Below are 23,608 nucleotides of genomic sequence, written 5' to 3' on the forward strand. Positions count from 1 at the left end.
TTTTTGCTTGCAACATGCATGCTTTTGAGGAATGTTTATTGTACATCTTACAATCGTTTGTATTGCATTGCATCATGTGTTTTGCCCTCGATTCAAATTACAGAGCTCCGCTAAGACATATTATTGGGAGATGTTGTGACAACTGATATTTATATGCATTGTATGTAAGTAGACTGCTATAGTGTTATAAAAATCTCATTGATTTACAATCTATCAGAATTCCATCATTTTGGCCACATAAATAAAAACAACTGAACCAAATATTATATATTTGCTCAGTTTGGGCCTCTGAATAAAAAAAAATAAAAAATAAAAAAAATAAAATAAAAAATAAATATATATATATATATATATATATATATATATATATATATATATATATATTTTTTTTTTTTTTTTACTTCTTGCATGTGAGCTCCATATTTTCACAATATCATACAATATGAGCCATAAAAGCCTGATGTATCAAATATAGGCCAAAAAGAAAATTATATGACAAAACAAACTTTAAAAAAAAAGAAAATAATTTAGGGTGAATTCAGGTTGATTGGAAAACTGTTTTTGCCATTGAGATGACAGGGGAAAAATGTACATAATATAATATTGTCTAAAGGTTCTATAAACTGTTCCTTAAAAAAAGAAAATAAGATTTTTCAGACTATTATTTCATTTAGTTAATAGTTAATACTAATAGTAATAGTTAATATAGTTAATAGCCTGAGTTATGAGCTGGGCTTACACAACAACGCACTCTGGCCTGTCATACATGGTTGTAAAGTCATATATATAAGTCACATATTACACACTGCAGTTCCCTCAGAGTCTCCTCAATCTTGCGAACAAATTAGAACAGAAGATTGAGCTCTATAAATTACTCTAGATGTCGAGGATGTCAATCATATCGAACTGACCAATAATGCCGAACATGTCTTACCCCCGCTTTCTTATTGGACGACGTTTCTTGAGTATGATTGGTCAGTTCAGCGCCGTCAGTAGTGTTGTGATCTCGCGATATTTCAGGCATATGTTCTCTCGCTGCAGCGCTGTAGCGGGCTGAGTGTGGGTGCTTGACTGCCAGTGGAGCCACCGTCTCTCTCTCAAGCGAACTGCAACCTGAGACATTGAGGCTGTTTACACTGCCTTTTAACTTTTGAAGGGCCCGAGGAACAGTGTGCTTGAATGTTTCAAAGGTAAGTGATTACTGCTTCTCTGCTTCTTGGAGAATAGGAGTGTTTTCCTCATTTAGTTGCAGTGCTAACATGTCGACAGTGCGGTGCCTTTCAGTTGAGCACCAGGACTGCTAGCAGCTAGTCTCAGTCATTCTAGTTCGTTAAACTCTTAATTGCTGAAAATCAATAAATGACCAACTCTAGTTCCCATAGCAACATCACTGTACTCGTCCCTTTGACAGCATGTCCTTGCGACTCTCAGGGAATGTAAAGAAGTTCCTGTACCCTTGCTAATCAGTGCTAGTGTGGAATAAACAGAGTTAAAGCTCACATTTGTGTGATGACAGTTCCGTAACATTGACTGAACAACAGAAATGAGCTCTTCTATCTCTACACGGTCTGTCAGTGTTTGTCTTGCGTGTACGTGGCTTGTGTTCTCCTATCAGTGATCGGGACAGTGCTCTCTCACTGATAATGCATCTTTGCAGAATTGCCTCGTTTTGCCATATGGTTTTGTTTACAAGATAGTATAGATACATTGATAAGCACGTTTTGTTTGACTATCTGCTTTTCACCGAGATGACAACAGTTATTTGTGCTTTTATCAGCTGAAGTGGTCCTTGGCATAGTGCAGAGATTAACGTTACATGTTGAATGAGCACATAACCTGAAAATGAATTTACTATTATTATTTGATTACTATTGTATTATAAAGGTGTACACTGTACTGTTTCTATAATTTAAAAAAAAGTTTAGTCAAGAAATCTAGTTAAACTTACGTGTACATATGAGATAAAGACTTTAGACCTAGACTCTAGATCAATCTTTTCCAAAAAAAGAAAAGAAAAAAGACGTAGTTTTATTCTACGTCAACATGCATTCGCCGTGAGGGGACATCACATCACATGACCAGCTCCAGTAAGATCATAGCAACTACATTAATAATACGTCTTCTTTATTTATTACATGATGGCGCTGTGAAATACTTGATTCTGATTGGTCAATTGCGGTGAGATATTTTCCAATATTCGCTGTCGTTCACGATCCAGGTAACTGAACCTGCTCAAGTGTTAACTTATTTTAGTATTGTATATATTGATATACTATATTGCGATTTTAAACTAGCCTTTATTTATATTTTTAGTAGCTTTTTTTTTGGTCCTTATTTCTATAAGATTTTATTTAAAAATATTTATATTATTAACCGTTTAACTATAAAAGTTAGATATTTTAGTACTTCAACTTGCACTTATTTCAGTTAGTTTCCTACATTTTCTACATCCTACAGGCAACATTTCTAATTTTCTTAAATTTTTTCCCATCTATATAATATTTATATTTTATTTTAATGCATTTCCACAAAAATTAGCATCGTAAATAGTTTTAATTTTTAAAATATATTTTCACACAAAAAAAAAAATAATTTATAAACGTAACACTATATTTTGTGTTATATTACTCTGGCATTAAATTACAAAACTGCTGCCGTGAGGTTTGTAAAATAGCTACTGAAGGAATGACTGTAAATTTGGCATCCTCCTCTCTTCTCACGGGTATAACCCATCTCTCTCTTTATTATTTCCTTCCGAGGAAATGCAATGGCAACTTTTTTTTTTCTTGCTTTTGAAGGGAATGGGAATAATAATAGGCTATTTGCTATAGTCTCCATTGTAAATCTAAGTTTAGATTTTCAACCTGAAAATGTGAAATTGGTCCATAAAGTGCAAAACCATTCTGTCGAAAGGAGTCAGGTGTTGTAGTGAAGGACTTTTATAGCAAGAATGTTATGAATAGTTCTGTGAATTGTTTCAGATTGCCACTATAATAGCAGCTAGCACCCAATTTGTGAGTATGCATGCTGGGCTAACACTCTCATTTGTGCATGGCAGTCACCTGGAGCTGTAACAACTTGGCTGCGGTATGGGCTTCACATTAGCTAAGTGCTATCTGAAATGGCTACATGAATCGGTTATAGTTTCAGGGATCAGGTGTTCAAACTGGACAGAACGTAGTCATCATTTTTGGGCTGTGTGGAATTGGCAAATTGTCCATCTGATATATAGCCTCAATTGCAGAAAAGAGTTTTTTTTTAGTTCTAGGTTGTGCCAGCTCTGCTGTCTCCAGAAAGAAACAAATAGATAGCCTATTCTGTGCTGCTCTTCTTCAAGTAGAGAGTCTGGAGTCACCACTCGGGTGTCAATGGGGCAGTAAAAAGTAGGTGAAGTCTTCATTTCACAAGTATGTGATGTAAACGTTGGGGTGGTTAATTTGCGATGTTGTGTTTTTCAATGAACTTTGAAATGTTTCTCTAGAATAATGTCTGCATTTGTGTAGGCTGGTAGCAGTAGTGTGTTAAAAACTAAATAAATGATTTAGTGATTATAATTGTGATGGAAGAAAAGCTCCAGGGTTGCTGTGCTTGTTTGTAGGGCTGCACAATTTGGCCAAAGATGGTTGGCGCAAGTTGCATTCCCAACGTTCCCAGTTTTGTCAATGCACGTTATAAGCAACCCAAACTCAGAGCTGATTCAAAGAGTTGCTCTGAGATGTTAAGAACACAGTACATATATTTATTTATTTATTAATTCACAGCCTTTGTTATTTGATAATCACACTAAGCCATATCACGATTTTGTTTTTATTTCAATTAATTGTGCAACACTAATAGGGAGGGAGAGTGTCCCTGACTTTGATAATGTGTCTGTACTGTAACCTGTAACAGAGGCAAACAATTCTCAATGGCTCTGTCACGTTCCACTGTCTCTGATCAGCTTTATCACATGCAGCACATTTGCACAAAGACATGAATTAAAACAATCTAAATTCATTTTCTTACATAAGCATAACAAGTCGGTCTCCACTGATAACAAAACACCACCTTCAATTTTCCTGATCTCTTCTTGCCTTACTTGTCTTTTTTTTATCAACCTTTTATCACAACTTAACGAGATTACTTCAAACCCGCTATAGTTCAGTTTGATTAAGAGGCATATGATATTTTGTCACACTAATTATAGTGGAAGGTGCATGGGAGAATTCTAGATGATTTTGGCCAAGGGGGAAATTTGGAGCACAAAAGAGTGTAGTAAGAAAAGAGGACAAGTAAATTGGCAAGAGCTCGAACTCATTATGAGTCCTGGTTTTCGAAAGGCCGCTGAGACTATGTTGGTGTTCAGCTTCTGTGGCTGCATTGTTATGTGGGTGGAGGAAGAAGACCTTCAGCTGTTCGTAACAATAAAGCACTGTCATAGTCATCATGGGGAAGTGTCTACATAAAGTCACTGCAGAGAATGCTTTCAGGCTACTATTCACTACTATTAGTAGTATTCAAGCTTCAACATGAATAGGCACTATTCACCTGTTATAAAAAAAGTAGTTTGTTGATTTGGAAGGCATTGTGTGTGCCATACTCAAGCTGACAGAGTCTGTTAATGTATGGTTCTCTGTGATACTGTTGTAAGCAAGCACATGGCCAGGGCCTCCTGTGGGGACTAATAACAGTCAAATATGGGAAGTCGGTCCCACTTGGCCCTTGGCTGGACACTTCCTGAGCCCTTGGACACAGGGGGCACTCGTAATTTGGATCACTTGGATGCTCTTGATGACTGGAAAGCTGGCCAAGGAATAGTTCTGGTGCAGGCCCTCTGCCAGCATTGCTAATCCACCGCTGCCGCTCTCCCCCCACACAGGAAGGTTTAAAGGAAACTCGAGCGAAAGCTTGCTCTACCGAACTGGGACAGAAAACACTGAGTATGTAAAGGGCGCTAATGGATTTCAGGCATCCGAGATCAATAACACCAGGAGACAGAAAAAGGTTTATGGCTTTCTTGTAACCAATATGCTAACTGTGTTGCTTGCTTTGAAATTGACATTTTTCTCAATTGAGGAATAGAAGGTTGTACTTCAGCAGTGTGTATGTTCTTCTGTTTGTTTCCTATGAAAGATAATATCCATTATTTTTACAGAGGGTGTGTATTTTGAAGTAGGGGCCGCTTTTAAAAGATGAATTCACTTTCTTAATAGCTTTTTCATTTGCTGTATACAGATTGTGTGTTTTGTATAGTGAGATGCTCAGTTCTTTTCATTGTTTTGTATCTTTTGCACCAATAAGCTAAATTGGTGTTTTATTTAGTGTTTAGACTTTTAAAGTAAAAATTTTGTCGGACGCAAGTAATTTGTCTTTTTGAGATTCAAATGATATAAGGCTGGAATACACTACACCGCTTTTGCCCAGATTTTTTCTTCAGTCTAGACAAGCTGACTCTAGTTATTGCTGAAAGGCAGAGCCAGTGTGCAGATTTAGAGCAGTCTAAGATTGAACGATTCTACAGAAAATAGCATAGTGTATGATGGGCAGTTGGGCACACTTTGTTTCCGTCCAGTCGCACGATATCAAACACGTTTAATATTTCAATATGGTTTTAGAACACATTGTTTTCATTTGCACATGTCTCCTAGAAATGAGGCATATGTTTCTTGAACGTTTCTACATCTTGAAAGTCTGGTAGTGTGTGATACTCAGTCGTTTAGTGTATATAATGACCAATGCAATCTACAAAAAGCAGCGCAAATTAGTGTCTGGTTTAAAACATGCTTTTTTGGGGCGTTAAATAATGGAGCAAATACCAGTAAATTGACTAACGCAAAACCTTAGTAAATCACCTTGCATTATTCATTTAAATACTCTTCTCCCATAAATTTTGCGTCTGAAAGGGAAACTCCTACACATGCATATGCAATAAGGTCAGCCGCAAAAAAATAACCCTGTCCACACCTTTTCAGCATTGTTTTTTCACTGCGTGTCTTTAGTAAATCCTGACAGAAGTTTTTTTTTATGCCAAAAGAGGGATTGCGCTAGCGCAAGGTGTTATCTAGCCCATAGTGTGTTTAAAATTGGTTTTAAAAGTCATGGAGTCTATTCCAGCCTATGGTTGGACTGAAATCATATCTGTTCATTTTTTGCCAATTTGGAATATCAGACCTAAATAATGGGACTGTAGTTTGGCTTCATCAGGCATGTATTCACATTAATGGGCTACAGTTGGCCGTACCATTGTGAGCTTTCTCTGATAGACACGTTGTGTAATGTATTCTTAAACAGACAGAACAATGCTGTTGCTTACTGTCACTGGGGGAACTGGGTTTCATTTCTTCTCTTACTCTGGTCAGCAAGAACAATAAACTTTGTCTTGACTAGCCCTCACTCTCATATCCCCTTTTCAAATATGCATTGACAAGCCTCGATCTTAGTATTTCTCTCGGGCCGTCTTTTGTCCTTTTAGCTCTACAGCCAGTGTTAGCAGTCAATGCTGGATAATTTCTGTCTGTTTGGGAAATTACATTCATCTCATACCTTAAGGTCTGTTCTTAAAAGTCTTTTAAGCTCGGTATGTCGGAGGCCTTTAATGAAGCCGTTTTAGTGCAATGCTGCCTTGTTTTTTTCTTTCAGATCTAGTTTGCTTCTCTTTGAAATACTGTCTTCTGTAGACCACAAATTGGTTGTTAGATTCCTGACTAAATTGCTGCTCAAGTGTAAAACAAGGCATTTTTTTTCTTTGTTTATTTTAAAATAAACATGCTCTGCAAGTTTTTCTTTTGGTTTTCTGCTTTGTAGCCTAAATAAATAATAACAAAAAGTTTGTGTTGTGAGCTGAACTTGCAGAGGGACTGTAGACATCTCATCTTTTGTGCTACATTACATACAGTATGTAAGTGTCATTCATGGTCCATGTGGATCATTAGAGGGGGTTTGTTTATCCTGGCAGTTGAGCCCCTTGCTGTGTCACCCGGGGCACCTCTAGCCCAGTTCGCTTCACAAACGCACCCATTCATATTTGAGTAATGCCAGACTGTCCTAACCTCAATAGTTCAAATCCCACCAGCCATGCAACAGAATTTGGGCCCTGTCTACTCATCAAGAAAAACAGTATTTTAATAACAGTACAGCTGGTGTTGTTCTTTCTCTTATCTATTGTTTTAGCTGCTGAATGAACAAAGCAAACGGAGGGGGTGTCGGGGGGTCCAGTCTAGCAATTTTTATTTGGCAAAGCAGCCACAAGCCAGACTTTATAAGTGCGTGCCAGCTTTGTGACGTTGTCAGAGATATGGAAGTGATCAGACTGCACACACTGGGTTTTGATTGAGGAGTTCTCATTGGCCTGCTATGTTTCCTGCTGTCCAATAAGCTGTCAAGCTATTGACATGACTGTTGGACATGTCACACCCCACCTGCTCTGCTCTGCCACCCAGCTGAGATCAGATGCAAGGGTCTGGACCCTTCCCAAGCTTCTAATTCTTTACTCTCTTTAGTGATCCATATGGCTGGGCGATGTGTAAAAAATATTAGGGCTGTCACGATTCCTAGAGTAAATTTGAATACTGGATTTTTAAAAATCCTCGATTGTAATTAGTCGACTAATCGCACGTTTATAGTAATTTAATTACTTAAATATTGGAATATAGCCTAGGCCTATGTCTTGCGCTCAAGCGCACTGGCAAAAGTAATGATTATGAATGTGTCTGAAAAAATAGCAAGGAGACATTTTAATTGTTTATTAATCTAGTGTTTTCTGAGTCAGCGTTGGCTGCAAAGATGACATTGACGATGCTGACTCGTCATCTCTGTGCCTTTAGAGAGAAATGCACCTTTTATACGGTAAAACCTTACATAATCATAACGGATGATTTTTAGCATGCCCGGGAGCCACCATCATTGCGGAACATAAACAGTGTGACGAATCGATGCATTCCACATAAATCTACGCCATTGATTACGTTGACGCATCGTTCTAGCCTTAGATTAATCTATATAATTTATACAGCGAAGACTGACAGTTTACTTTTCTTTAACAATATTTTATATTTTTATGAGTTAGGCTAGTAGTTTTTGGTGTCACAACCTCATTTATTAAGGTTATGGGTCAAAAACAAACGAAGACAATAACTAGGCCTATTTTACTTATTACTTTAATTACTTAATTTTATTTTGTGAGGAGAACTGTTGAAGAAAATTGAACCGAATGTTAAGTTAAGTTCAGTTAATGTTAAGTTCATGGTGAAGGTGGACATTCTGGTGGGGATTGTAAGAATGATTAATGCATGCTGATGCCACATAGCAATGTCTTGCACAAAAATAAAATGGATTTCATGATAATATGTTTAATTTCCTTAATTATATCATTTGTAGCACTGGTTTTAAACTTGTTGTCAATCTATAATGTACTGAACAAAAACGGATAAGGTTATTTTTTTCATTCTGACAATAAAAATAAAAATAAATACTTTATTTATTTAGAAATAGAAGTAATTTAAAAATGTTATTTGTGTAATTAAATTTAAAAAATATTTAGGCTGCAGCTAAAGTATAACGCTCCCGAGCATGCATGAGATATTTAAAGCATGCATGAGATTAAAGCTTTTTGAGATTAGAGATTTAAGATTTAAAGCACCATCATTTCTTCATCTGCCTGCAACAAAGCTATATATATATATATATATATATATATATATACAGTGCAATGCATAAGTTAATACACCCATGCTAAAGTTGACTAAAAAGAGGAATAAAAATCATATTTTGGAAATTGAACTTAATGCCTTAATTTAAAAAATTAGGAAAAATCCAACCTTTTAGGACACCAATTTTCTTTGTGAATGAATAATGTATCGTAAATAAATAAATGTTCTTCCTTAAAATACATGGTGCATAAGTGAGTACACCCCTATGTTAAATTCCCATAGAGGCAGGCAGATTTTTATTTTTAAGTATTTTTTTTAAATTAATTTTTAGGATACTATGCATCCTGATAAAGTTCCCTTGGCCTTTGGAATTAAAATAGCCCCACATCATCACATAGCATTCACCATACCTAGAGATTGGCATGGTTTTATTTCAGTTAGCCTAAAAGCTAGTTTGATTTGCATTGAGAGATGATCTTATGGAAAGTACCCCATGCCAATCTCTAGGTATGGTGAATGCTATGTGATGATGTGGGGCTATTACCCTCTGTGGGGCGATACATTATTCATTCACAAAGAAAATTGGTGTCCTAAAAGGTTGGATTTTTCCTAATTTTTTAAATTAAGGCATTAAGTTCAATTTCCAAAATATGATTTTTTATTCCTCTTTTTAGTCAACTTTAGCATGGGTGTATTAACTTATGCATTGCACTGTATATGTGTTCACCTTAGACAAAGTCGACTGTGTTTACGGTGATATTTTGATATAATTTTGTGTATTTGTCCGTTCAAGCACAAGAAGACTAAGTATTTGCGCACTTTATGAGAGGCGGCTCTCTCTGCGCGCTAAAGTGTACAGCACAGAAAACAGAGCGCGAGTACAGTGAGGTTTCTCTCATATCTTGTGCTTAAAGAAAATAACATTAAAATACATACAGGAATCGATAAGGAGAATCAAAATTTGTATTTTATAACAAGTATTCGATTCTTGACCTTACATGTCCAGTACCAAAATTGCTTACACAATTTTGAAAATTAGAATCGATTTTTGATTCCCAACTAGGGCTCGGTATCAAGTTCGATACTTTTTAGGCCCCGACCGAATTGCCTCAATACCATCGAGTATCAAAAAATCTCTTGTGGTTCAGTTCCAAATTCCGATACCTAAGGGGTTAATCTCGTCAGTGAGCCAATAAGCATGCAGCATGATTGGCTGTGGCGAGGCATTAAGGAAAACACTAGTTTACTCCGGTTACGCCCAGAGACGTTGCTCACATGTGAGGCTGTAGTGTGTAACCCCCATAGATGTAAAAGATGTGAAAAAGATCAAAAGTGTGGCTACATATCACCAGGCTCGATGACAACAGCATGCAATGCAATATTTGTGACAAGATAATTGCTGCCAAGACCGGCAACACGACAAATCTGATGAAGTACTCGACTAATAAACTTAAGAGCAGAAAGTCTTCGACTGCAGGAAGAACTGGAGCACATCACAAATGAACTGAAACTCTGCGTATAGGCTTCTTGCCTCACAGACATGAGAAATAGGCATATAAAAAGCTTGAAATGTCTTTTAAACGAACCAATATGAATCGAAAACAAATTCTCTCTGATTATGTATCCAAATGAAAAGTGCATATATCTCTATAGGCGCATGCGTGCATTCACTATACTGCGGAGATGACGAGTCAGCAACGTCAACTGCATCTTTGCAGCCAATAGTGTATGCCTGATCAAGTTAGTCGCTGCACAGCTGTTGTTGTTGTTTTTTGTTTTTTTTGGACAAAATTTGCTGTTTTGAAACCAAAGTATATCACTTAAAAGAGTCCTGAAGATTTGAAGAGTTTTTTTTTTTCTTTAGAAAACATTGTACTTTTCCTGTTGTTTTCCAATTTTCAGCCAAGGTATGTTGTCCTCGGACCTCCTACAAGGATCTACTTTCACGCCATGTCGCCTCTCAATAGTTTGCAGGTATGAAGAGAATGCGAATGTCTATGAAAGACAAGGTGCAACTGTAGAGCTTTGCCTTGATCTTCAGCAAATATTGTACTGGTGATTATCTTGAAGCTTCTTAAAATCCATCAAAGGCTTGTCACATGAGAGCTTCGGTGTCTATGACAAGCATGAACCCTTTGATTTCAGATAATACAAAGAAAGTTTCACAAATCTGTATTGCAATTTTGATTTGATGTTGGCCTGTTTTGACTGAAAAGGCTGCATTTTTTGAAAAGGACAGTTCTGTCCAGACACTGCTAGGCATTGTCAATTCAATTTTGTTATTGCACCTTTTTAACAATGCATGTTTTCTGAAAGCAGATTTAGAAAGATCAATGCTTTAAACCCCCAGTGACAGTAGCAAGAAAACTCCCTTCCTTCCTATATTATCTATCCTCTGGATGATACTTATTTGTCCTTTATAGTTCTAGCCATATAATTAACAGACTACGGCAATAAAGAGTACTGGAGGAAAGCTTTGAAGTCTTATAGTGTTATTAAAGGGATGCAGAACGTAGATGAAGGATCTCCACACACTGTTTAGGTCTCACAAACACCTCTTGAACCAATTCATTTAGAGAGTCAGTTAAATATAGTTAAGAATAGTTTCTATAAAAAATCCTGTCCATTTTACATTTTTTAACAGGCAAACTATTCAACCACAACTATATCAAGCAATTCTGTTCTTGGCAACTTAAAAAAAACGACACCTAAATGTTTTAAAGTCTACAAGAACTGATGACATTATCCAAGATATTAGTGCATTGAATAGACATAAGATCACATTTAGCAGAATAAAGATATTGATCTCAAAAATCTATTTATCATTTCCTGAGCCCCTCAGTGTCTGTAATAAGACTGTCTTATGATAATTGATAATGATTTCATATGAATTCAGGTGTCCTTGTTTCTAAACTTCTATTTATAAAGTTTGCCAGTTAAACAGACTTTTTCCACAGGGAGAAGTAATGCTTTTTTACAGTGCCTCACAGGGGCTTTTGGAAAAATCCCATCAAAGTGCACAGCTCAATCGTCTGCACTTATTTGCCCATCTCTCTGCATGCATAATAGCTCTTTTTTAAGCGTCCTTTGTGCTGCTTTGTCGTCTTTGGCTGATGGAGTGCTTTGAGGTCAAGAGAACCATTATTTATCAGGCCTTCTTTAGTGAAACCTATAGGAGTGTTCTTGAAAAGCACATTTAGCCAGCACTTTGAAGCTATCCCTGAGCCTGCTGCCTGCCTAAAAGAAAGTCCTGTTTCATGAGGTCCATGTATTGGCCTGTTTGCAAGCCTTCGGTCTTTTGCAGAGAAGAGGAACAGTTAGCTCTAGGGGTCTAAAGGGCGTTGGGCAATGTCCAGGCCATTTTTGAGTGTCGGTCGGCTTAGTGTTCTGCAGCGTTGGCTATAGTCGGATGAATCGGCGGTGGAGCTTGTCAGTGAGAGAGATCACTCTGATTGGCTGGTTACCTTAGCCAATCAGCGCACGAGAAAAAAACAGAACTGACGAAAGCAAACAAAAGACGGAGTAAAGAGAGAACACAGTACACTTGTCATTCTTGTCATTTCATCTCATTTGAAAGGTGATTTTTAATAATAATAACATGGCTTTTTGGAATCAAGATGTCGAAGCTACACGAATCCATCTGTAATGAACGAGACTGGTGTAAACAATGGTAAAAACAAGCGCTGCTTGCTTTATATATCCACAGTTCTAGCTCTTCCGGTTTCTCTTTTTGAACGCTGAATACAGACTACTGCCACCTGCTGGTATGGGAGAGTTATATCCGCTCGCATAGGCGCAGAATGTACATGTTAGTTGGCCATCGGCTGTAGTCTGTGCTGTGTGTGCAAGCTCAGCTTTTTTGCCCTGACGCGAGACAACGCCACGGCTTTCATCAGTGCTAGTTCTTTGGCGTCGGTTTGTTGTATCCCTAAGAGCAGTTCATATGAACTTTTACTCACTTGAATGCTTCAAACTAAATTAAAAATGATCTGAACTGACAATTTCAAGCAGTGGTCTGAGTATGGTTTGCTGTAAGTGAAGCAAAAGTGTGGTGTGGTTAGCTTTTAACATGCTTTCTCAATGCAAAACCAAAGAGTAAAGCCACTTATTTTAATCTAACAAGATTGAATTTGCCTCTATATTCAAATATAGTGTGTTCTATTTTAATGCTTTCATTTTATCTTTTAGTTTTTAGAAAAGAAAATAATAAAGATTATTTTATTGATGCCAAACAACAATAAAAGATGGGCACCTGTGCTGGTCATTATTTATAGGGTGCTGATGAACTATTTACATTAATCCAGATAAAAAAATTTTTATGTGACTGTCCTTATTGAACTCAAATATATAATAAAAAATAAAAGTAATCATCATCATAATCCACAAAAAAGATGAAAGGAAAATTAACTGAGTCCCTGTCACAGGAAGTGAACAAATAATGAGATTTGAGGCAAGGTGTGGAACAGTGTGAGTGTAATAAAAAACCTTTTTCATTTCGTTCACTTTTTGGTTCATTTAAAGGAACTGTCATGACTATTTACTTGTTTGTGGTGTTACTGGCAGATCCATATCGTAAAAGTCTGTTTGCAAAGCCTCCGCCGAAATTTACCAAATAATCCACAGTGAAATACACCGAATACAAACAAAAAATGCACTGCTGAGACATTCACATTGTTGGGAAACTATCCTAGCATTAGGATCGTTTGGAAGGTAATGGTATTGATCCTGTATCGATCTTTTCTCGTTCTCATGTCACTGTTCACTAATGCTCCAGTGGGCGGGGCCAAAGCTGAAGTGTGACGTCACAAGTCTCCACTTTTTAGTGCAGATCCTGTTGTTTGCTGGCCTTGGTTTCAATAAAAGCAGTTTTTGGAATAACAAGAAAGTTTTGAGTTTTGAAACTTACAGGGTATTTTTATAGTATAACGAACTCTTAACTGTCAAAGGATCAAGGAACATTTGAATTCTCATTCTATGATCCCTTTAAGACTTTGTGGGAAAACATCCTATATCACCTCTTTCTAAAAAAACAACTCTCAAACAAGTTTGCAAAGTTACCAGCTGCGATAATGATCGGAAACGGAATTGTCTCTATTTGATGATTGCTTTCAAAATAAGCCTGTTGTCTTTTTCTTTGGCAAGAAACAAAGTTGTTGAGAAAACTGAGAGTTTTCACCAGGAAGTATTTTCCAAGCAGACAGTCTTGAATAACCCCTGCTGTGCATCCTGTCTTCAGATATTTTGCAGAGAAACACTCATATACACGGGCGTGGTAATCGTAAACCTTGCAAATACGTTTTTGTGCTCACTTTGAAGAGGAGCAACAGCTTAGAAATCTGTTATTGTGTTGAGTGCCCTGAAAGCCCTCTGACTGAAACATGTCATTTCCATAGGAAGTTTAGATTCAGTTCCAGCAGTGTACATCAAAGAACGCTCTGAAATCTGAAAAAGCTCTCTGTGGACGCAGGATGATATGACTCATATTGGTGGATGATTACTTTGCAGTGCTCTCCCGTTAAGTGCCCTTAAAATACAGCTGAGATTTTTCAGGATTAGATTTCAGCATTTCAGAATTGTTTTAATAATCAATATTGGCACTGTCTTTCTAATTTGCAGTTAGGTGCAGACAAGAGTGAGTTTTGCATTTTGTACCGTGCCAGTTTATTCCAGGTTCAGCGGGGCTAAAGCACATTTTCACCTTAAAATGACCCACGGTGTTTCAGTCATGCACTTAAATTCTTCACTTTGCTCCTCACAGTGCTGTACTGCAGGCACACACACGCTCTCAGAAACCCATCGCACCTAGTTAGTTGTCTCTCTCCCTGCAGGCCTGTGGAATATTTCAGCCTGTTTGGAGAGTGGGGGCTGGGGAGCCCAGTGTGGGCTCTCTCACTAGGGAACAGAGTTGTTCACATGCTCAGTAAGAGGATGTTTCTCTCTGTTTACTGTCATGATGCCAGGTAGGGAGCTCAGCAATGGGGGGTGGGGTGGCGGACTTTTATCAGAAGGTTTAGAAGACGAGTATGGTCGAGAAGTCAAGCGGCTTCCTTAGATCACCTTTTGCTCATTGCTGCTCCAGAGACAAACAGAAAGAAGAAATCTGCATTCTGTTTTATGAATATTCATGAATGTTTTGTAGCATCTCCTTGTTAATATCAAAAATAACATCAACTTTCATACCAGGGTCCGGTTGCAAAAACTTCCAAGACTAGTCTTACAAGTTAGTCATCATATTTATTTTCTGTTAGACTGTTCATAAACTTTTTAACTATTCAGTTATATAAAAATGTAGATTGGTCTAATTTGATACTGCAAGACTGCTTACCCCTTGGCTAATTTCTAGTTGGTCAGACTAGTTCTTAGGACACAGTCTGTTTATGCAACTGGCCCCAGTTGACGGAGCTGTAGCTCAACTCACTGTACTTGCGTTCTTGTGTAACTGTGATTTTGGTAATCATTTACTGTGGTTTTATTAACCAAGACATCTGGATCACATGAAACAGTTTTTTAATAGTTTTGTTGTAAAAAGTTTACATTATCTTCTAGACTGTCATAGTTTTTGTTTTTGAGTATGAAAATGAGTTGTAGTCATGCAAGTATCAGAAATATTTGATCATTATAAATAAATAAATAAATAAATAAATAAATAAATAAATAAATAGGCCATTTTTGGCACCATATAACGAAGTTTTCCATTAAATTATAGTTCATAAATTTATAGCTGGCATTGAGTTTCATTTATGAGTGTGAAATAGCTTGTTGTTATTGCTAATTACAAATAAATTATTGTGTATATAAAATATTCAATGCTTTAAATAATAAATAATTTATATATATATATATTTTTTTTTTTGTTGCCATTTCAATCCTCTCTACGGTAGCGCACACCAATAGAATCGCCATTGGCTAGTAATTTTTTTTAGTTTACTCGCCAGACTGAAAAATATATATCTCATCTCATTGAATATATATGTCAAGAGTGTATGTTCAGATACTTAAAAACATAAACTTATTTGGCGAATCATATATATATTCGCCAAATCAGTTTATGTTTTTAAGTATCTGAACATACACTCTTAACATCAGTCAATCAAGCATTATATTATGATTATCAAGCACTATTTAATGATAGAACTTTAGTAATTAGAAGTAAAACTTGGTAATGTATGAATACATATTTGTCATTTTAACTCAACAAGGACTGGTGATGCTTAAGATATTGTTTGTCATTCAGTTACTGTAAAAAAAAGATGATAGTAATAGATAATATAAATTATTATTAAAAGGTAATACTAGGCTACTACTACAAATTCTACTACTAATAAGAATATACAACGCACTAAGGATTGATTAGCTGCTGGGTTCATGAATATTAATCATGTTGTCAGCGTTCGCTCAAACTGATTTGCTGAAATCAAAACAGGGATTACCATCCCAGCCAATGAGATTGCCATTTGCGCATTAGTTCCGCCCACTACCGGAGAAACCGACATATCTTCTAGTGAAGGGCATTGCGGCTCTTTTTCATGAGCCGGCTCGTTTGACTCAGCTCACTTAAAAGAGCTGGCTCTTTTGGCTCACAAACGGCTGTTTAAAAAATAAATGTTTTAACTATGACTTTGACTATGATGGGTGTGAAAACAAATCTAATTATATTATTAAATTAAATCATACTCATAATGTCTTACAATTTCTTTAAAAATGCATTGATTTGTTATGAAAAAAGAATACCATTAAACATTTGCATTTAAATGTCAACTTTTTAATGTATAGAAACAACATTCAAAACAAATACAATCTGAATCTGAACGACATAATAGAACCCATATTAAAGAAAAATAAATAACTGAAAGGATTAAACTGGTCCCTCTTTTTCTCTCTTCTTTATTGCCATGTTATAACCAGCATGAACTATCTCACTAGTTATGTAATGTATAACTATAGCATGAACACACACACACACACACACACACACACACACACACACACACACACACACACACACACACACACACACACACACACACACACACAATGCTGACCATATTTTTATTTTATGAGAGATTTGCATTCAGAAATGCAAGCTGCCTCACTTTCGAGGGGCTGATGCGGTTTCTTCTCTCAGTAATTATTTGTCCTATTTTCGAGAAGACCCTCTCAGAGGGAACGGATGTGGCACTGGCCACTATGCAGAGTCTCCCTGTCATGACTTTAGTAAGCCATGGGTAGATAGAGGCCTTGTTCTCCCACCAGCTCAGAGGATCTGCAGATCTCTGCTGAGGGATTCCTTCGTGCTGCATCCCCAGTTGCTCTCTCATCAAACAGCATCCAAACAGCAGATGTTTGTGGCACTACTGCTAGTGCATCTGCTGCTTCTGATCCCTCTGCTTCCTGTTGCCCTGGTGTCTGAGCCAGCTGACTGCTGGGGCTGTCCCTCTCTGCTGCTGAGGTGATTCTTTGAAGAGCCTCATCAATCGCTCTGGCATCACTGAAGGCTAACTTCTTAAACCTGGGGTCAAGTGCAGCGGATTCACGTGATTATATTCCATTCTATGGAACTTTCTGTCCATTGATGAACATAGGGTGTCCATCAACTCTATCACTTGTCCTGTGGTAACATTTGCTTCTCTCTGGCGGTTGGCTGTGATTTGCTGCAGACCCTTACATAGGAGTATCATTTTTGAGGCTGTCACTATAGCTAAAAAGAGAATACAGATTATTTATTTATATATATATATATATATATATATATATATATATATATAAAATACAGGATAAAATGTTGAAATAACTGCTTACTGTACCTCTCTCCACTGATCTCCAAAGTAACCTGCTAAAAGGGCTCCAGGACTCTGCACACCTCCTCCACCACCTCCCATTCCTCTTGGGTCAGAGGATCAACAGGTGCATTGACAATGGTCAGGGTATAGATGATGGCATCCTTTGACTCAAGAAACCGTTTCAACATATAAAATGTTGAATTCCACCTTGTAGTGCAGTCTTGTTTAGGCCTTAGCTCAGGCATTCCCATCTGGCATTGTGTAGACTTCAGTTTTTCAGCACCTACTGTGCTCCTGTGGAAGTATTCCACAGCTGCTTTCACTTTGTCCACAGTGGGCTTCATCACCTTCAGAGCATCTCTTACAATCAGGTTGATTGTGTGGGCAAGACATGGATGATGGGTCCACGTTTTAAAATTTTCACGGCTTTGGTTATGTTAGCTGCATTGTCACTAACACAGCAGAGCACTTTTCCATCTATATGTGCCATTCTTTTGCCACTCTCAACAGTTCCAGAAGACAGCTAGACATTGAAAGATCTTCAATGAAGTGGCATGTAACTGACATGTAATTAGTGGTTATCCTTGATGTCCAGCACTCAGTGGTAAGGCAAACTGCAGTAGCTTTTTTGACTCTTTCCTGTACTGAAACCCTTGTGCTCTCATACAGTTGTGGAATAAGTGATTTTGAAATTACTTTCCTGCATCGAATTGTGTACATTGGATTTAGACTACTGCTATAATTTCTAAAACCTCTGTCCTCCATGATCGAAAATGGCTGGAAATCCGTGGCAAACATTTTAGCCAATGCAATATCAATTTGGCCTTGTTTTGCTACAGACATTTACTTTTGCATAAACTGGTCCATTATAGAAGACTGCGTTGCTGTGGGTCGTGGAGTAGGCCTACTTGACTGAGTGGATACATCTCCACGTGTGGAGGTGCTGGCTCCAGTCGCTCCACCACCATCACTAGCGGGACCGCTAGTTTCTCGAAGCTCCGCTAGCTTCACAGTTGGGTGCACAGTTTGCATATGCCATTGTAGGTTGTGTGTAGAACTGGCTGTATATGAGATATTGTTTTGGCAAATTCTACACTGTGCTTTAACATTGTCTACATCATTAAAATTATTCCAAATGCTGCTGTGCTTCCGACTCATTTTCCTGCTTTTGTTTTCACAGCTGTTTTTCCTCTCCTCTGAGTTTCGACTACTCGTCTGACTGTGTGTGTGTGTGTGAGTTGGCTTGGCCCTCCTCCATGCAGTATAATTGGTTGACACCACGTGTATGATTGACAGGAACAGAATGTGAGGCTGATCAGACAGTCGAAACGAATGTGTGTGCGATATGCGACCCTGCTCCCGACGTTCACCTACAAGAGCCGGCTCATTGGCGAACGACCCATCACTAATATCTTCCGCTTGTTCTTAAAAGCTGAATAATTCAAAATGAACTGCGTTATTTTGACAGGAGAATACAACAAAGAATATCGTTTACATGTAGCGCGTCGATTCTGCGTGGTATGTAAGGCTCTGGCTCTCACTCTCTTTCTCTTTGCGTGTGTGAGAAACCCAGCGCTCTCAGCAAATCGACCGCGAGTTGTGCGCCTTCAAATTAGAGTGTACTGTCTGTCAAATACAGGTACGCTGCACACATCCATTGAGCTGAATAGAAATAGTAGGCTACAGATCGCTTGACAGAGCAAAACTCTCAAGCGCTCAGTCTGGGTGTTCAGCGAGTGAAAATATAAACTTCTATTTATCCTCTAACACACACACACACTGGCGAGTAAAATTTAAGAATTTATTAGCCAATGGCTAATGATAGACATTACTTAGTCGCCCAGAGTGAAGATTTAGTCGCATATGCGAGTGATTTACTCGCATTGTAGAGGGTTGGGCCATTTGAAAATGTTGGCATTGGCAAGTATAAAAATCTGAAACACGAATCAAGCTTGCAGAAAGAAAACCTGAATAAAGTGAATATTTATATACATTTCATGTAGGGAGTGTTTTTGGGAGAGTTTGATGAGATGGAACTAAGTATAATGCAGATTTAGGAACTAATGCAGATTTAGCCTCCATGCGTTGATGTTTTTGCATTTGTGCTCATGGTTTCTGTCACAGTCACTCATGTTCGGCCTCTGAGAACTTGCCATATGCTGCTGTCTGAACGCATACCAAAGACTTTATATAGACTCCGATGTGTCAGCACTGTTTAATTCTGTTTTGTTTGCTAGTTTGTTGTCTCTAATTAATGTCTCTGAGTGGTTCTGACTAGTCATAATGGTTGTTTGAGTAAGCTCTGAAAACACTGGGAAAAGCTCTGAAACGTCTAGGCTATAGTGTTGCAAGTCCCTGCTATGGGATTAAAGATAATTCCTAAATGTCACCCTCTGTCATGCGCTTCATCTTATCCATCAGAAAGGACTTTCTTTGTTCAGTAGTTTTTCTTTTTGTCGCTGTTAGATAAGCTTGGCTAATCAAGCCGTGGCGGTCCTCTGAACGTCTGTGTCTGAACTCTTTCCTGATTTTTACATCGGTTAAAAAAACGGAGTCTGAGCTGCCATTTCATTTTCCTCTGGTTTCTATTGGCTGTATGATGAGAATTGGGGATGATTTTAGTGACACATTCATCTCACCTCTAATTTAAATGTAAAACGCCGTGAACCTATTATAAAATATTATACTTGACATTGTGCATTTGTGTCTCTGAATGTGTGAATTCTTGCATATACCTAACCTCATATTAATGTGCAGTTATAACAGCCTCCTGCCTTTTATTTGTGTTCTATATAGGAATTTACCAGTATTGACCTACAAATGCGACTTTTTATTGTTATCAGTGTTGGTCTAATATGTAAAATAAGCCGCCTATATTTAATCAAATTAATTTACGCACATGATTGTAGGACCCTATATCTCATATGACCAACCTCTTTTTTGTTATTTTATTTTACAGATGTTATATTATTCTTTGTTATAGACTTAACAAAGACATATAATATAAACAAAGGCACTTACTAAAACCCCTATTTATGTTTTTTCTTCTGCATTTCTAGCTTGTTTACTAATCTAGTTTATATTTTAAACTTGACATTGTGTAATTTTAGGTTTTGGCATCGATCAAAGTACTATTGATGTTGGTAGATTGTAAATAGTGGATTGGTGTAATGGTATATTTGTCCCGAACCGTCACGTTATGGACTAGGGTGTAGGCTAACGGTGCGGTACGCATTTGCACCGTGGTTCACCTCAGATCTGATAAAGGTTTGTTGAAAATAACAAAGCGTAAAACAGACAGTTCCGCTAATGTATGTTTCTTTCGAATGATGCACATGATGGCTCACCATAATAATACATTACAACAGCGATAATCAAAAAAATGTGAATTAAGCGGTCACTCTCTGTAAACATTGTTCAATGAGAGTGCCGTATGCTCGAAGATGACCAGTCATTTACGTCATCATCACCCGGGTGTTCATAGCGCGCGAACGCAGTGAGACCTGAACAGCACACGTTTCTATCTGTGTTTAAACTAAACTCATTCAAGCCCTGCCAATTTAAACATTCGAGCGCAAGACTTTAAAGAGAACTCGCAAGCCTGTGTTTGTGTGTGTGTGTGTGCGCGTACTCATCCGAAGCGCGCACACACCTCAGATAGCGTGCAAATATGTAGTTCGCTTTCAAGTCTTGTGCTAGAACAGACAAATTCACACAAAACTTATGTCAACATGCCCGTCTCGATTATCCCATTATCCTAGTCCGTTATGCCATAAGTGAATTTATACAGTTGAGAAAGACAACGCATATGTAACAGTATCAGTATTTTGGATATGTGGGTTATGACTTAAAGGGACAGCAGCCTAATATTCCTGCTGTCTGTGTTTTAATGGTAATCAAACAAAATACAAGGAAATCACTCACTGCTCTTTTGTAACTTTAATAAGGATTAGCCTAATCTTTATTTTATACAGTCAAATATGTAATGTTATTTTACATTTGATTACTTTATTCGATTTATGTACCTGAAAACTAATGTTAGACCTACCTGAAAAACCTGAAATGCACTGTTTATTTTATTAGTATCTTTGCTCTATTGTATTTATTTGTGCTGTTGCTTATAGTTAGATTATTTGTTCTTATTTTCTTTATTTTTATTTGACTGTAGTCCTTTTCCCCCTGAACATAGCACATACCGAACCGTACAGAAACCGTGAACTTAAAACCGTGATACAAACCAAACCGTGAGCTATTTGAACTGTTACACCCCTAGTATGGATGTCACAATTCGGTGCATACAGTCAGACAATGAATATGTAGTCAGTCACAGGTGAAGGGGGTCCGCACGGTAATGCAGCGCTGTTTGCTAATCGCCACAACAGGAAAAAGAGCAGAAGAAGAAGAGACAGTCTATACACCAACCCAAAACAAGAGTTCAGATGGCATGCAAGAGCTTGCTAGTAGCCTATACACTGAGTTACGATTACTTTTTGCGATGCGCTCCACTAACTTTAAAGAAAGGAATCCGGGCGGCAGAAAACGGCATCCTGTTTGTTTTCTTTATTGCACAAAGACTCAAAGACCCTTTACCTTATCTGTATGACCATAAGGACAGAGTATTTTAGGGCCCTTTCACACCTGAAAGTCCGCACCAAGGTCCGAACCAGAGTTCATGTTTTGATACTTTGTATACATTTGGTTAGTTTTGGTTTGGTTTCACATTGCAATTATGCGAGCGCACTAAAGAACTTTTCATGACGTACTTGCGTCCTGTCGTCATCATCTACATGGCTGCATATTGACATTGATTGGTTTGTACGGTAAACGGACGTGCGTCTGACGTCAGCGTGTTGTCAATTCGGCGGGTAACTTTGACAAGAATGAATGAACAGACGCATATCGTTGCCAATATACTGTTATTATTACGGCATTACTCCCTCCAGCACCAACTATACTCGACGCTAGTTCAAATTCGCCAAATGAACGTCCTCGTTGTGCGAACATTTTATCATCGCCGGCAGGACGCTGGCCAAATGTGTGTGTGTGTGTGTGTGTGTGTGTGTGTGTGTGTGTGTGTGTGTGTGTGTGTGTGTGTGTGTGTGTGTGTGTGTGTGTGTGTGTGTGTGTGTGTGTGTGTGTGTGTGTGTGTGTGTGTGTGTGTGCGCGCGCGCGAATCAAGAAACGCTGTGGGCAGGACTGACAGATCTGCACATAAATATTCTTCTTCAGTTGTTTAGGCTACGCGGGAACCACCGGGACTTCCTGTAAATAGTCCGAAAGTCCGAACCATACAGAAAATGCTTTCACACTAGAAACGAACCAAACCTTTGAACAGTTTGATCCGGACCGAGACCACCTCTTTTCGTCGGACCAAATTTCGTCTGTTTGGTCCGGACCGTGGTCCGGGGGAGGTTTCACACCTGTAATTTTGATTCGGACCAAACTGAAAAGTCCGAAAGTCCTGACCAAACAAGGTAGGTGTGAAAGGGCCCTTAAATTGTTTCAGCTATTATAATGAGACAAAATCATTTGGCATTGTGCCATCAGGAATCAGAAATGTACCGAACTCGTATCGAACCATGACCAAAACCGAGGTACATACCAAACCATGACTCCTGTGTGTGCTGCCTTTTGCATAGAAATAGCATTAAGAAACTGACAAATAGTACAGACATGCTAGAAGACTTCCAGCTGTCGTTTGTAGCCTCTGTGCAGAGAAAGCTTTGTCACAATGACAAGAATAGGAATTTTCGACAGTTCTTCTGTACTTTTGGGGTTTTGTTTCAAGCATTTGATTCGTGTGGTGTCAGCCCCAGGCTTGGTAACATCCATTTTCTGCACTGAAAAGACCTCTGGAGAGACTGATGGGAAGACTTGATTCCAGATGCTCGCTGAAGATCATCATCATCTATATCTATGAAACTGCTTCTTCCATCCCCATCTTCTTTCTCTCTCTCTCTCTCGCTCTCTCTCTCTCTCTCTTTGATTCCCCCTCCCACTGTGACAGTCTCTTCTCATGGAGTATGAATTATAAATCCTGATATGAATACCAAGCCTTTGATTAGTAAATAATGCCTGGCGCTTATGCAAAGTTCAGATATGGATGAATAATCCTCTCCCTCTTCCTGTCTGCTCCTCAGAAGCTCTTTCCTGCTGCAGTGCATTTTGTCCTTGCCCTCATATCACCCTTACAGAGATGCT

General features: G+C 38.1%; 1 protein-coding gene across 1 annotated transcript in view; it reads left to right on the forward strand.

The window, feature by feature from the left end:
* The first annotated feature begins 1,057 nt into the window (after positions 1-1,057).
* glceb (glucuronic acid epimerase b) overlaps positions 1,058-23,608 on the forward strand; it is a 60,319-nt gene continuing 37,768 nt past the window's right edge. Inside the window, exon 1 of the mRNA XM_084108278.1 lies at positions 1,058-1,190. The gene's annotated coding sequence lies outside the window, so the exon portion shown is untranslated. The remainder of the gene's footprint in view (positions 1,191-23,608) is intronic.

The sequence above is a fragment of the Abramis brama genome (assembly GCF_963993115.1).
Source record: "Abramis brama genome assembly, chromosome: 3".
Lineage (NCBI taxonomy): Eukaryota > Metazoa > Chordata > Actinopteri > Cypriniformes > Leuciscidae > Abramis > Abramis brama.